Source organism: Microtus pennsylvanicus, chromosome 5 (assembly GCF_037038515.1).
Source record: "Microtus pennsylvanicus isolate mMicPen1 chromosome 5, mMicPen1.hap1, whole genome shotgun sequence".
Lineage (NCBI taxonomy): Eukaryota > Metazoa > Chordata > Mammalia > Rodentia > Cricetidae > Microtus > Microtus pennsylvanicus.
In genome coordinates, this window is record NC_134583.1 from 104978585 (window position 1) to 104993234 (window position 14650).

Here is a 14650-nt window from a genome sequence, read left to right on the forward strand (position 1 = left end):
TATTCAGCAGATCAGAGAAGGAGCTGCTGATGGAGTGCCCTTCTTCACAGGGAAGGAAGGCGAGAGGCCATGACATTTGCACACAGTCACTGGTACACCACACACAGTTACTGGTATACCAGAGGTCATGCTGAGGTCATGGAGAGCACCCGTTCAGAAGCCATATGCTCACTGCCAGACCAGTTGCTTTTCCACAGCCGGAAGCCTGCTATAGCTTTAACAGCTGAAGAACAAGATTTTATTTTGAAAGTGTGGATATAAAGTCAAGGAGATATAAACATAGATATGAATAGCAATCATTATCCCTCATGGCAAACGGCTCTTAAATATGTTAGTATTTATATATTTATATATTTGATTTAATCTAACCTCAGGCATGTGTCTTTTCAAATTTTCATTTTCTTAAAGGAACATTGCCATACCCAGTAAAACTCATTAATAATACACAGATCCAAGCATTTTGATTATATTGAAGTTTCATTATGTTTCCAAAGAGAGGTGAGAGAGAAGGAGAGAGAGGGGGTAGGGAGGAGGGAGCGCTAAAGAACCCGGGTTTTTCCTAAAGGCTTATTTTGCAGCCTTCTGCAGCATTTTGTTGGATGGGTACATTTCTCTGTGCATTCACAAAAAATAAAATAAAAAAAAACAAAAAAAATTACCTCAGTCCCTCAGTGTCCAACACCTGGGAAACGCAATTAGCTTGGTCTTGATTGACTGCATGTAGGACAACATTCTGCCCTTTACCCCCTACAGTGTGTGTTGGTGTGAAAATAAAGACATAGTCAGAGTTTCCATGAGCAGCTGCCAAATGGGCTCCTTGTGCTATGTTGTCCATACAGAACAATCACAACCAGGGGTTGTGTAGCAATAGGAAACTCAAGAGGAAACCACACAGGACTCTTTACTGGTCTAGACTCCATTACCGGCAGGATAGTCTCCAGCCCTTGCTGAAGACAGTCCACCAATGAACTGGGATGCACAGTGAAGAACTGAGTAAAAATACCAGAGAGGAGAAATTCAAGACTTACTCTGTTTTGTCTTACTGCTACTTAGCAAAAAAATTTCCATCATCTTTTCCAGTGGCCTTGTAATGCTCCCAAACCCTGTAGAAATGGTCCAAACACCTTGCAGACACAGAGAGAACTTTAGACTGCAACATCAATCAGTTCTTCCATCGAGGCTCTAAACTCAGATGATTCTAAAGGTGGCAAGTTCAATTGAAAGACAATCACAACAGAGACAGGTAAGAATCCAGAGAGAGAGATACAGTTACAAATGATTACAAAACAGAATCATGATAAAGTATTCAGAGTCAAGAACGGGGTGGGCATATGATAAGAGTGGATGCAAGACAGCCACAGGTTCCAAAGCATTGTCTTTTGGTACCCATGAGTTAGCACTGGGGCTTGGGTGTTTAGCTGCATCCTGGAGACAAATCCATGAAGAGTCTATAAGCTGAATACTGTTCTTCTGACCTTTACTGGTCCATTTCACCCTAGCTGATAGACTCCAGGACTAGTTCTGACCCAGAGATGTCATTTGTGGGCCACATATAGGATGTAGGTTTTTTCCTATAAGATGCTCTATTCTTAATGAGACTGACAATCCTGATCACATGCTTTCTTATGTGAGGGCCAGCAGTTGGCAGTAAAAGTATATCCATTACTTTTCCATCACTATAACTAAGTATTTAACAGAACCACTCAAAGAAGGAAAGGTGAATTTAGGTCACAGGCTCAAGAATTTCCATCCCTGGGTGGGTCTTGGCTCTGTTCATTCTGGGCCCATGGTGAGTCCACCAAGGTGGGAAGCAGGAATGGAGGAGGAAGCTGTTCCCTTCATGGTGGGAAGAAAGCAGGGGAAGGGAAGGGGATAAGACTAGATAGAACCTTTAAAGACACCCCCCCATACACACACACACACACACACACACACACACACACACACACACACACGGGACCTTCTTTCTGTGGTTAGGCCATATCTCCAACACATTGTAGAACTTCCCGAGATTCACATACACTGAGATCAAGCATTAACTGAACATTTCATATTTTCATATTCAAGCCATGACAAGAAGTAGAAGTCAAAGGGTGCTAAGGAAGGAGACACGGGAGTGTGGGCAAAGCCACTCAGCAGGTGGGGGCAGAAATTAAACCAGCAGCAGTTATGCATGTAGTTGAGTATGAGAATCTGTAGCTTTGAAGCTTCTGTGATGACGGCTCTCCCTCTTACTTCTATGGAGAATCTAATAGACGCTCAAGGTTAACAGCCAGCATAAAGAAACAACACTGACGTAGCCAGAAAAACCCACATGGTGCCAAAGTTTCCCATGTAATTTTTAATCTGTAACCGTGACCTACATGGTCAGGTTTTTAAATAAGAGAGGGAAAAGTGGAGCCTGAGTGTTTGTTTTAGTCTTAAAGAAATTGGGTTGACGTTGGAAAAGTCAGAATAATGAAGCATGTCCCCCTCTATGTGCGTGCGATTTGTTTGATGACCCTCATAACAGAATGGTACCATGGCATTGTTCATGTTCACGGCAGATACAAATTTAGAATGGTTTGTGTGTATTTAGGCTCCCTGCTGGAAGAGCTGTTAGAACATTACATGCTATTCTGGTTTCCTCCTGTGAGTGCCAGCTATGTTCCTGGGAGAGGAAGTGGTTTTACATTGTGTTCTGAAGACATCCACTTCAAGGAGCTATTTTTTTTTTTCTGAAAAGATAAGATGATGGCAACTCTGGACCTCACCACCATTTTCACCTTCTCTCATTTGTCCTCCCAAGTCCCTAGGATGCAAAGCGAATGAGCAGAAGAAGCCAATTAGAAAACAAACTCCACCATTCCCTCTGTTCCATCAAGGACCATCTGTGTCTCCAGCTCTGTTCATCTCCCTGGCGCTGTGCTTTGGGGCTCCATGCCTTTGCAACTCCATCTCTGAGCCTCAATGGCCACTCGCCCATTGATTAGGACTGAGCTTAAAGCTCGGATCCTCTTTGAGTTGGTGGGTTTGGGCTCTTTCAGTGGTTGCTCAGTAGTACTAGGGTGCACCACCCCTATGGAGTCAATCTGTTTCCATTCAGTGGTTCAGAATATAGAGTACAGGTCTGCAAACTCTAGCCTGTGTTCCATATCTAAGTTGCTGCCCATTTTTGTAAGTGAATACATGTTGTCGGGGTTGCAATCTGTGTATCTTTGTCCTGGAACTCACTCTGTAGACCAGGCTGTCCTTGAACTCACAGAGGTTCGCCTGCCTCTGCCTCCTAAGTGTTGGGATTAAAGGCGTGTGCCACCATACCTTGAACTCACAGAGGTCTGCCTGCCTCTGTCTCTCAAGTATTGGGATTAAAGGTGTCTTTAATGACCTAGTCACAAAAGTCATATGAATCTTCTTCCTCTTTCATTGGTAACATTCAAGAGCCTGCCCAGGTTTCAAGGGAGGGGAACGGGTGCCTGCCTCTCAATGGAAAAGCACAAAAGAGTCTGTGATCATAGCTTTAAGCCAGATCCTGGAGGTAAACATACGAGAAGCACAAAAGAGTCTGTGATCATAGCTTTAAGCCAGATCCTGGAGGTAAACATACGAAAAGCTGAGGGCAAGTAACTAATATTCACTAACTAGAGGTTTCCCATGAGTCTTTCCCCAGAATCTTAATATAAAGCATTTTTTTTACCATTTTATAGCTTAGAACATATATTCAAGATCAAAGTGACTTCTAATGAAATCACCCAAGATGAGCTAGTGAGTTATGGTGCTATCACAGCAACTGAGGTTAGATGAACATCTAACCCTAACCTTTGTTCGCAATACCATGATGTCTGTACAGAGAAATACAGTCAACCATAGCAAATGGGGAAGTTATGGGAGTTATGGGGTTAAACGGGGAAGAGTAAGCTTTGTCTTCTTGCTCTTGGAAAATGAAGTTGCTGGTGGCAGCAGACCCCTGAGTTCTGTCTGTGAAAACAGGATGTCCTGGCATAGCCATAGCTCCTGGAACCCAGGTCTTCAAGATGCCACATGGACTTCTGGTTAACCACACCGGTCGGTATTCGCCTAAGACCACCATGCTCAGAGTAATTAAAGAGGGCAATGCTGGTGAGCAGCTCAACTGTCTTCCACAGTGACTTTCACTCTCCTGCCAGGGAACCTGTGTTCATACAGAGGCAAATTGCAATCCTGAACCTCAAACTCTTCCTCAGAGGCTCCTCCCCTTCACCTCCAGCTCAGCAGAACAGGACAGAAGATCACAATGTCAAAGCCAGGTTAGGCAGTTCCTGCCCTCCTCGGTTCCCAGGCCACAGCATCCACACTGCTCCTTAGCTTCCTCCCCTGGGGAGTGAGTGCAGACGGGCACTCCACCACATGGATGCAGGCCTTGCTGCCTTTGTGGGAGTCCTCCCTGGCATTTTCTTAGTTACTTGACGTAAAGTTATTTTTATCTCATTGAACTTCATTTTCTTTCTTTTTTTCAATCTTGAGATAGCAACATCATCTTCAGAGCATTCTTAGATGATTAAATAGATATTTGAAGGGATTATAACAACATTTGGCAATTGTAAGGTACTCAATAACTCTTAGGTATCATTATGCCAGACTGGTCTCTAAGGTTTGCATGTACTGAGTATATTTTTGTCAATACATCACTAGCTTAGCCTGGGTCCTTATTATTTTATCCCCATACAATTGTAATGACCTCAGAACAGAGGAGATCTTGTTTCATCTAGACAAATAAAAGCTCCATAAAAACCATCACAATGCATTGATCTCCGATATCCTGGGCACCACACCAAGCATTTTAGAGACATTATCTAGAACCTTTGAAACACCTTACTGGGTCAAGATGACTATTATTTTCCCATGACAGATGAGGACACTGGCCTGAGAGAAGGAACTTATCCGAGATCACATAGCTAGGAAGCGGCCATCAGTATTGAGATAAGAACCCAATGATTTTCTTTTCTTTCCACTGTAATTCACTCTTTCGTGACATACAATTCAATGTCATTACCCTGCTTAGAAACTCAAGCAAATAAACAAATGGACCAAGGACAACTTGCAGGAGTTGGTTCTTTCTTGTCACATGGATTTTGGGGATCTAACTCAGGCCATCAGTCTTGGAGGAAAGTGCCATCCTGCACTAAACCATCTCATGGACCCTTGTTCCATTTTTTTTCCTTGTTCCATTTTTGAGACAAGATCTCATGCAGCTTAGGCTAACCTCAAACTCACTACGCAACAAAGCTGCCTTTGTAATCTGGATCTTCCTGCTTCCATCTCCAAAGGGCTAGGATTATAGAAATATGTCACGATAACCAGCTCAGGGCTTTTAGAAAACATTTTAATGTAGTAATTTAGTTCCAAATTCATTTTATAACCACATTTTTTGGTATTTGCCAGCTCAAACCCTCTATTGTAGCTAAGTTAAACTATCCGCCTCCCAGACAAACCACAGAGGACTCCCATCTCCGTGCCCTTGTTTATAGCATCCGCTCAGCTGGAATATCCACTCCTACTGCTTTATAGCTACTTGACTAAATTATACCTAGATCACAACACAAACCCTCCTGCCTAGCAGCCAACCCAGCAGTCAAGACCTATGAAAAGCCTGAGTTTTTACTCAGCTCTCAAGGGAACTATGTAGCCACCTGTTTTCACAGGTGCTGGTCCAAGCAAAAGAATCCTGCACTTTACAGGTGACAGAGTCTTACTCACCACAGTAGTGGTAGACACAGCGTCTACATCTCTGTGCCTGTAGTCCCGATGCCCATAAGATAACGTGAGAAAGGACAGGTGAACTCACACACTCTCCCCTGCAGCTCCTGCCACCTAATGCCTGCTTACTCCACCAGCACAGACCCTAAGCCTTTGGAAACTTATGATCAATTCAATTCTTTCTAAGTTGCCTTGGTCACAGTGTTTTATCACAGCGGTTAGAAAAAAAAGGTAACTAAGACACTGGACATACTTATTTCTATGACATATGGGACAAATAATATCCTGTCAATAGCAGGCAATTTGGCCTAAATTAATGTGTAATCTATGATCAAGGGCTTTGTCTGTGCTAGAGTTCAATTCGAAGCCAACAACCATTTATCAACAAGAAAACAAATCGCTACAAAAGATGCTATGGTTATCTTCTAGAATCCTAAAGACATTCACTGTGGCTCATTCAAAGGGGACTTTCCAAGGCTCCTAGCAGCATCTATATGTACCAGATACAGTGGGATCCATGAAAGTGCTGGGTCACATGACCCTGCAGCAGAACTCATTGAATAGAAGACTGGACACTTTTCAAGACTGATAGTCTTTGAGCAATTTGGTAGGAGAAGTAGAATAGCACTCCCCAACACGGTATCTGCAGCCTCCAGAATCAAGATGCTACTAGCCATTTGACCTAGTTCTTTGTGCGAAGGAGAGCCCAGATACTGAAATCTATTTATATCCTGTAAAAAAAGAAAGGAAGAAAGAAAAGAAGGAAGAAAGAACTTTGACATGAACTGTACAGCTAGACTCGTGGGAATTTTGCCTAGGTGGCACTCTTGACTTTTTGCCCAATTTATTTTCCTTCCTCAAGCACACACATCACCACTCATTATTATCACCATTAGAGAAAGCTCAATATCGTTCATTCTATGAGTTTAGAAACTTTATATTGCATCTCCCTCCCATTATAGAATTCTCCGGAATAGCTTCACGCCTCTAAAAGTCCTTGGCTGTTTGTCCAGTCACATCTTCCTTCCCCCCACGTTTACAGAATGTCCCTTAGCAGTCCAAAGTGTGCAACCTTTTATGGCTGCCTTCTTACGGTTGGTAAGATACACTTATATTTCCTCCATGTCATGCCGTGGCTCGATGGCTCACTTCTCTCGCCTGTGAATGATATTCCACCATGCAAATTCAGTTACACGCTTACTGAAGCACTGCTCGGTGCGTCCACATTTTGGCAACTTTTAATGGAGTTGTCCATGCAAGTTTTTGGGTGAATATATGTTTTCAGCTTCTTTGAGCAAACACCAAGGGTGTCCAGTCGTTAGGGCATGTGTTCAACTTTGTTAGGGATAGATAGAGACAGAGGCAGAAAAAGCAAACGGTGTGTGTTTCAATGTTGCTGCATTGTTTTCATGTGCACAAGCAATGAATCAGAGCTGCCATTATTTTTTTCCTTATTAATTTATCTTGCCAGCATTTGATGCTCTCAGTCTTTTGTTTTCTGACCCTTCCATCAGGGAGTAGAGTGTTTGCACTTTTTTTTTTCTTTTTCTTTTTTTTTTTTTAATATTTATTTATTTATTATGTATACAATATTCTGTCTGTATGCCTGAAGGCCAGAAGAGGGCGCCAGACCTCTTTACAGATGGTTGTGAGCCACCATGTGGTTGCTGGGAACTGAACTCAGGACCTTTGGAAGAGCAGGCAATGCTCTTAACCACTGAGCCATCTCTCCAGCCCCCGTGTTTGCACTTTTTAAGGACCAATATTGACTCTAAACAACAAGTTTTCAACCCCAACAGACCAGATTTTATGTTGGTCATTCTTCCATTAAACAGAGGAGTGATTTTTTTTCCAACTTATGTTTTCCTTTTCAAAGTTGTATGAAAAGAACGAGTGACAAAAACAAAGAGGACAAATCAAGAGCAATCTTCCCTTCTAGCAAATAAGTTTACCCCATTGTTGAGAGAAGGCTTTGTGGTCCACCTTGTTGACCTACATTTGTGCAAGGTTGGATGAACCTATAATATATTATTAGGCAGAACTTAAGAGAGAAATCATTTTGGCCTGGATGTAGCCTTTCTTTCTCCCTTCCTCTTTTTTCTCCTTTTTGGTTTTTTGAGACAGGGTTTCTCAGTGTTATCCTGGCTGTCCTGGAACTCACTCTGTAGACCAGACTGGCCTCCAACTCAGAGATCTGCCTGCCTCTGCCCAGCCTCTGCTGGGATTAAAGGCGTGTGCTACCACACCTGGCTGGAATAGAATTTCAATGTAATTATTAGTTCAGTTTCTTCAGTTATTATAGGTGCAGCTGGTTTCTGTTTCTTTTGATTCATTTAAGCAAAACTATACTTTCCTGGGAAAGTAACCATTTTTATCCAAATGTACATTTATTAATATAAAATTCACGTTACTCTTATTATTTTAATATCTGGTTTGTCTTAGTTTATAGTCTGTCTCATATTTATTATGTACTATGTCTCTCCTTTATAATTTTTAAAATTTTGCCCAAAATGTGTCTTTTTATAAATCAAATGTGAAATATTTGGTTCAGTTTGATCCTTTTTATTACATTTAAATGAAAAATGAAACTCATCCCCGGGCAGCTTTGCCTAGTTGTCCTGACGTCCTTCTATCACTTCCCACCTGTGTGGAAACAAGCTCGTGATCTATGGTCAAAGCCTTTGATCCTCCACCAGTGACTGAGCAGCTGTGAATCATCAAGTAGTCTACGCACAGGGAACTAGGGCCTTTTTCTACCTCTCAGACTAAGTGACATAGAAATTTGGGGGAGGCACATGTCTGCTTCTCTCTACCGTATTGCTCTGTGCTCCACAAGTAGAGAATGAGCAGCAAGAACTGCTGTGCCTGCTTGGCTCTTGCTCCACTCACTCTGATTTTGCCTTCACATCTGTGATTTTCTCTCTCGTAAGCTCAGAGTCTGAAGGAGATCAGAGGATTTTTTTTTTTTTGGCTCTGTTGGACTCCAACATTTTTGTTCTTAATTCCATTAATTTGTGCTCTTATATTATGGTTTCCTACTGTTTTTTTTTTTTTTTAGGTTACTTCATGTTCCTTTCAGCTGCATTAAATTGCCATGCTGTTCCTCTTGGGCTTTAAATTTTATTGATTTTGTTTAATTCGAAATAATTATACTTGCCATTATAATTTATAATTTATAAATGAATTATAGGTCTACTTTTTAAGATTAAAAAGTTATTTTTGTACAATAACACATCATGAGGATGTTCTTTTTGGTGGCTATAAAAACAATCCAAAGACTTTAATTCCCATTCTCAAAGGGAAAAGATCTTTACACGAGATGAGAATTCCCTGGGCGTGGTGGTGCACACTTTGAGTCCCAACACTACGGAGGCAGAGGCAGGTAGAACTCTGGGAGTTTGAGGCCAGCCTGTCTCAAAAACAAACAAACAACAGCAAAAATGATGAGCATTTCAGAAGGAATCAAGAGAACACCTTGGACCCTGCTGTTAGCACAGTAACCCAACACAATTCAAAGAGATGTCAGGTGACCCAGTAGCTTTCATTAACTTTTCCCTTTACATCAAATGACTTCTACAGTTTGTCTGTACTTACTCAATTACCTTTTAAATGACCTTTGTCTTTTGTGATAGTTCTAATGTGATTGTTTTGTGTTACAGTCAATCATTCTTCTCTCTTAAAGTTAGGATTTTATAGAGTACCGAAAACAAGATGGCGCTAAAGAGAATGCCTTGTCTGTTGTCTGAAAACAAAACTTGCACTCTCTATTTTCCCGGCAATGGTTCGTTCACTTATCTCCTCCCCCACCGTAATGGCAGAGGGTGTAAAGCTGCATCTCAAGTGGTCCCTGTCTTTCCACAAAGTGTCTTTTTGTTGAAGTGCATTTTGACAGCTTCAAGAGATCTGTTTCAGTAAAGGTTTCCTGTAACAGAATCACTCCCAAGCAGCGTGAAAACCAGCTCTTGGTTGTTGCTGCTGATCATAGGCAGGGAGGACTACCTTGTTCACCTCACTGCACTCTGTCCAGTTGATACTGGCACATCAATCAACTCTCATTGCTCCGTCCTAGCCTTCCTAGGAATCTTCACTTTCCTAATCAACAAGACAGCCAATGATGCTCAGCCCAGCCACTTTATTTAAGGACTCTGTGTGTGCACGTGTGTGCACTTTACATACCAGATCCGTCAGCCTGTCTAAAGTTAGACCATGATATCATTCCATATCCTGTTTAGAGCTTTCTGATTATATTATACATGTCTTTAACATTTTGGATCAAGAACCAAAAATGATTTTTCATTGCAATTAGTCCACAGGCCTCCTACATTTTTTTTTAGTTTATAGATTCCCTTTGTTATTCTTTCTAAAACGTTTCAGCTAAGAGCATAGTTTGTTCTGTAGAATTCCCATTTTGTTGGGAATCCAAAATATTTATAGGCCTGAATGCTTCCTGTGTATTGCAACTGATTCAGAGCTTCCAGGGTGTTTGCTTTTGTTTTGTGTTATGCAAGACTCCTGAGTGTGTGTTGTGTTCTTCTGAGAAAGGGCCTAATGTTTTCTTGTTGCTCTCTTGGATATAAGTAGCTAATGATAACCATGGTCTAGACCTATTTTTTCTTAAGGTATGAAGATGTGTAGTTGGATTTTTCTTTGGGCCTCCAGTTCACAAAAAGACAAGGAGAAGACTTATTATTAATTATGAAAACTCGACCTTAGGTTAGTCCTAACTTAGTTAAGTTCCTAACTTAACCCATATGTTTCATCTACTTTCTTTCATGAGGCTCTTTACGTCATCTCCATACTTGTTGAGCCAAAATTATCTCAGGGCCTGTACCTTGAGGCCTATAGGACAGAAAAAAAGCCTGGCTTGAGTTCAGGGCCTAGACTTCGAGGCCTGTAGGACAGAGAAAACCCTGGTTTGAGTTTGAGTGAGGATGAGACAGCAAAAACTAGGTAGATACCCCTCCAGTAAGGGAGAGGGTGTGGCTGCCTCTCATTGGCTGGAGGTACCCCCACATCACAGGAAGTCACTCAGCATATATAAGCTGACACTCACAGTAATAAACTGAGTTCCTGCTTTGACTCTGCTCCCTATCACGTCTGGTTGTCCCTCGTTATGGGGCTGCAGGATGAGCAGATAGAGCACTCACTTTTCCCTAGGGAATAAGGAGGCTCAAGGAAGCCTAGCAATACTGTCTATCCTGCTTCCTTCATGTCTGTCAGGCAATTCTGCCTTCTTCCCAGAGTCCTCTCTGTCTCCAGAAGTCCTGGCTAGCCTCTTCCTACCTAGCTATTGGATATTCAGCTCTTTATTAAAACTAAAAACTCCGTATTCCCATTGTAAACAAATATTCCGCAACAGGATATTCTATGCTTCCCTTTCCAATTATCAACTTATATAAATAGTTTTTGAAATAGAGTCTCATATATATCCAGGATAGTTTGAAACCATAGCTGACTTTCTATCTTTCTACCTTCGCCTCCCAAGTGCTGGGGTTGCAGGTGCACACCACCACACCAGTTTATGCAATGCTGAGGATTGAATCAGGCTTTGAACATTCTAGATAAGTGGTCTACCTATCAACTGGACTAAGTTTTCAGACCCAATGATTGTATAAATACTCTTGAAAAAGCTTTTGGTTATCTTGAATAGCAGTTCCCACAGTCTTAAAATAATGTATGTAGGCAGTGCTATGCCTTCCATCACATTAAGGCATCTTCCAAGACCATCACTCAGCGTTTTTATAGTAAAAGTGCAAAGTCCTCAATTTTACAAATTTAAATTATCTTAACCAACTTTAGTTATCATTCTTAAAATAAATGTCTGACAATTCTCACAATGATTGTCCCATCCTTGGTTCATGGAATCTTATTGAGGTTGGCTTCTGAGTTTTCTTGATGTAATCTTTGTAGTCTTTGAGAGTTCTTGGCTGTCTATACAACAAGATATTCCAGGTTTTCTTTGGGTCTCTCCTGAGCAGATCTGGAATTATTCATTCCTCTAAAGATGTCTAGTTTACCTTAATGCAAGCTGTTGTTTTGCATAAGATTGTAGGTAGCACTTCTGGAGAAGGGATTTGGACACCATTTCTGAGTGTCCAGGACATGTCTGCGTGTCCCGAGTCTTCTTCACTTTTCATCCTGTTGCTCTGGTGTTCCTGGTAGACCTATTAGAACTTCTCATCTGTTAATGCTGTTCCTTATCTCCATTCTAATGTTTTAAGTCTCTTGCTTTCTCTGCACTACATTCTAAGTAATGTCCTTAGCTCTGTACTCCAGCTTGTTTGCTGCGTTTTAGCTCTATCTGATTCCTGTCACGGTTTGTGTCTTCAACCTCATTAACTATGACAGTTTTGTTGTTGTTCATTTTGTTAATTTCCTATTCAGCCTGACCTTTTCATAGTTGGTTATCCTCAATTGCGACTTTTCATTCTCCCATGTTCTAATAATTTTGAAGATGTATTTATAAGTTCTAGCAGAAAATTAGATGATCAGAGACATGTCTCATCCTGCAATGTGCACTTCGGTAAATGTTTATCTTGGATGTGTACCTGACATTCAGTGTGAAATTTGACCACCAAACTCATTTCAGGTTTTATTGCCCAACCTGGGGCTGCTCAAGTCATAGGGGCTGTGTAAAGTTGAAACTTATGAGAAAGTATTTCTGGAGTTACAAATTCTCAGGAAAGTTTTTTTTTTCCTCCTAGCAATGCTTAGATTGAAACCAAAGTTTCTGATTTGTTGTCCTGCACTGGCAGGAAGTTGGCCATTTGGTGGGGGTCATGGCCTTGTATAAAGATTTCATCTTCAAATTCCCCCTTAGCAGGAGCCCAAAGTCACTAAAAGCAAGACTTTAAATGTCAGAACCGCTAGACCACCAAGCTTCCTTGAGGACTGTGTGATTATCACTCTAGTTGCCAATATTCTCTTTATTTTGGGCCATTGATAGTTCCTCATATGAATATATTTGTTTATTTTTTACATGCACTATCTCTATAAAAGAATGATTTGCATTTTATAAAGAAATAATTAAAGGATGGACATGTTTTTTTTTTTTCAACAAACCTGCTTCAGTTTACGACACACCAGTTCTCTGCTCCCACAGACACAGCTCCCAATGGACACCTTTTCCTACAGTGGCTCTTGTGGTTTACGGCCAGAGAACTTTCAGCCATGAGCACCTCAGCATTCTGACACTAGAACAATGGTGGCTTTGTCCCTGTTTTCAGAAAATGCTTAGTTGTAGAACATAAATTTTCTGTTAAAAACTTTCCCCAGTAATGTTTTGAAGTTAATTTTTTAGGTTAGCCTACAAAGTAATGGGTTTCATCATGCTTTCTTCCTAAGTATGTGTCACTTACTCTGTTCCCCTGCCCGATGGCTCTCCTCCAGCTCGTTCCTTGTCTTCCTCCAGTGTCCTCACTTATGCTTCTTGTTATTTCATTCCTCTCCCTCCCTTTCACTATCCCCATCTAGTTACAACAGCTACAAATGCACACACATATAAACACAACACACACACACACACACACACACACACACACAGATTTCTCTGTGTAGCTTTGGAGCCTCTCCTGGAACTTGTTCTGTAAACAAGACTGGCCTTGAATTCACAGAGATCCCCCTGCCTCTGCCTCCAGAGTGCTAGGATTAAAGGCATGTACCGCTACCACCTGGCCACACATAGAGTTTTAAATCGAGGTTCTGCATATGAGAAAAAAAATACTCAGAATTTGTCTTTCTAAAATATTATTTTTTTTAAAGATAGGGCTGCCTCATTACTTAGCCCTGGCTGACATGAAACTCTCTATGTAGACCAGGTCGGACCACCTGCCTGTGCCTCCTGAGGGCTTAAAGACATGTGCCGTCATGCCTGACCACAGTGGCTTTTCAGAGTTATGATCTCATGACTGCAGGAAAATGAATAATTAGTAAGAAAAATAATTAGTAAGGAACATGGTAACTGAAAAACATGTATGCATGAATGATTATATGGCAGGCCCTCTTTTCCTTGACAATACAGAGAACTGCACAAAATTTTCTAATAAAATCTTTGTATCCAGAGATAAATGTTCAGATGAACCTGAGCAGTCCAATCTCTTTAAGATATAGTCAAGCTCTTGGATTCCAACAGTTTCCACCCAAACACACTGATGCTTAAGGTCACACAAGGAAGAAATTAAATATGCCATTATTACATGATATTTTGCAAAGGGTACTGACATTTTTAGGTTTTGTGGCCCACGAGAAATTCAAGAGATATCCCAAAAGAGTTTTGCAGTTTTTGCTGTCCACCACGTGTGTGTGTGTGTGTGTGTGTGTGTGTGTGTGTGTGTGTGTGTGCTGATGGGTTTTAGTTCAGCTTGTCACAACTAGAGTTATTTGGGAAGAGAGAACCTCAACTGACAAATGACCACACCAGACTGACCTGTGGGTAAGTGAGCAGGGCCATTTTCTTCATTAATGATTAATGTGGGAGGGCCCACCTCACTGAGGATGCCATCTGTGGGTGGTGGTTGTGTGTACTGTAAGAGGTCAGGCCAGTAAGCCTCCCTACTCTGGAACTTCGGCATCCGCTCCTGTCTCCATGTTCCAGCTCAGTCTGAGTTCCTGCCCTGAGTTCCCTCAGTGATGGACTGTGATATGGAAGTGTAAGCCAAATAACCCTTTTTCTCTCCAAGTTGCTTTTGCTCATGCTGTTTTTTATCACAGCAATAAAGACCTTAACTAGGGCAGTATGATTTTACAAACAAGACTTTCTAAAGTTTGAATCAGGCAGTGGGGCCAAAGTTTGTGCTGTAACAAAGCTTCAGGTGGTTCTCAGACCTGATCAAACCCAAGAACCACTGGCTATAAAAATAAAATCAGAAGTCTCCACTTGCTATAAAAATAAAATTCAGGAGTCTGGCACTGAATTCAAGAGCAATATTTGAAAGGG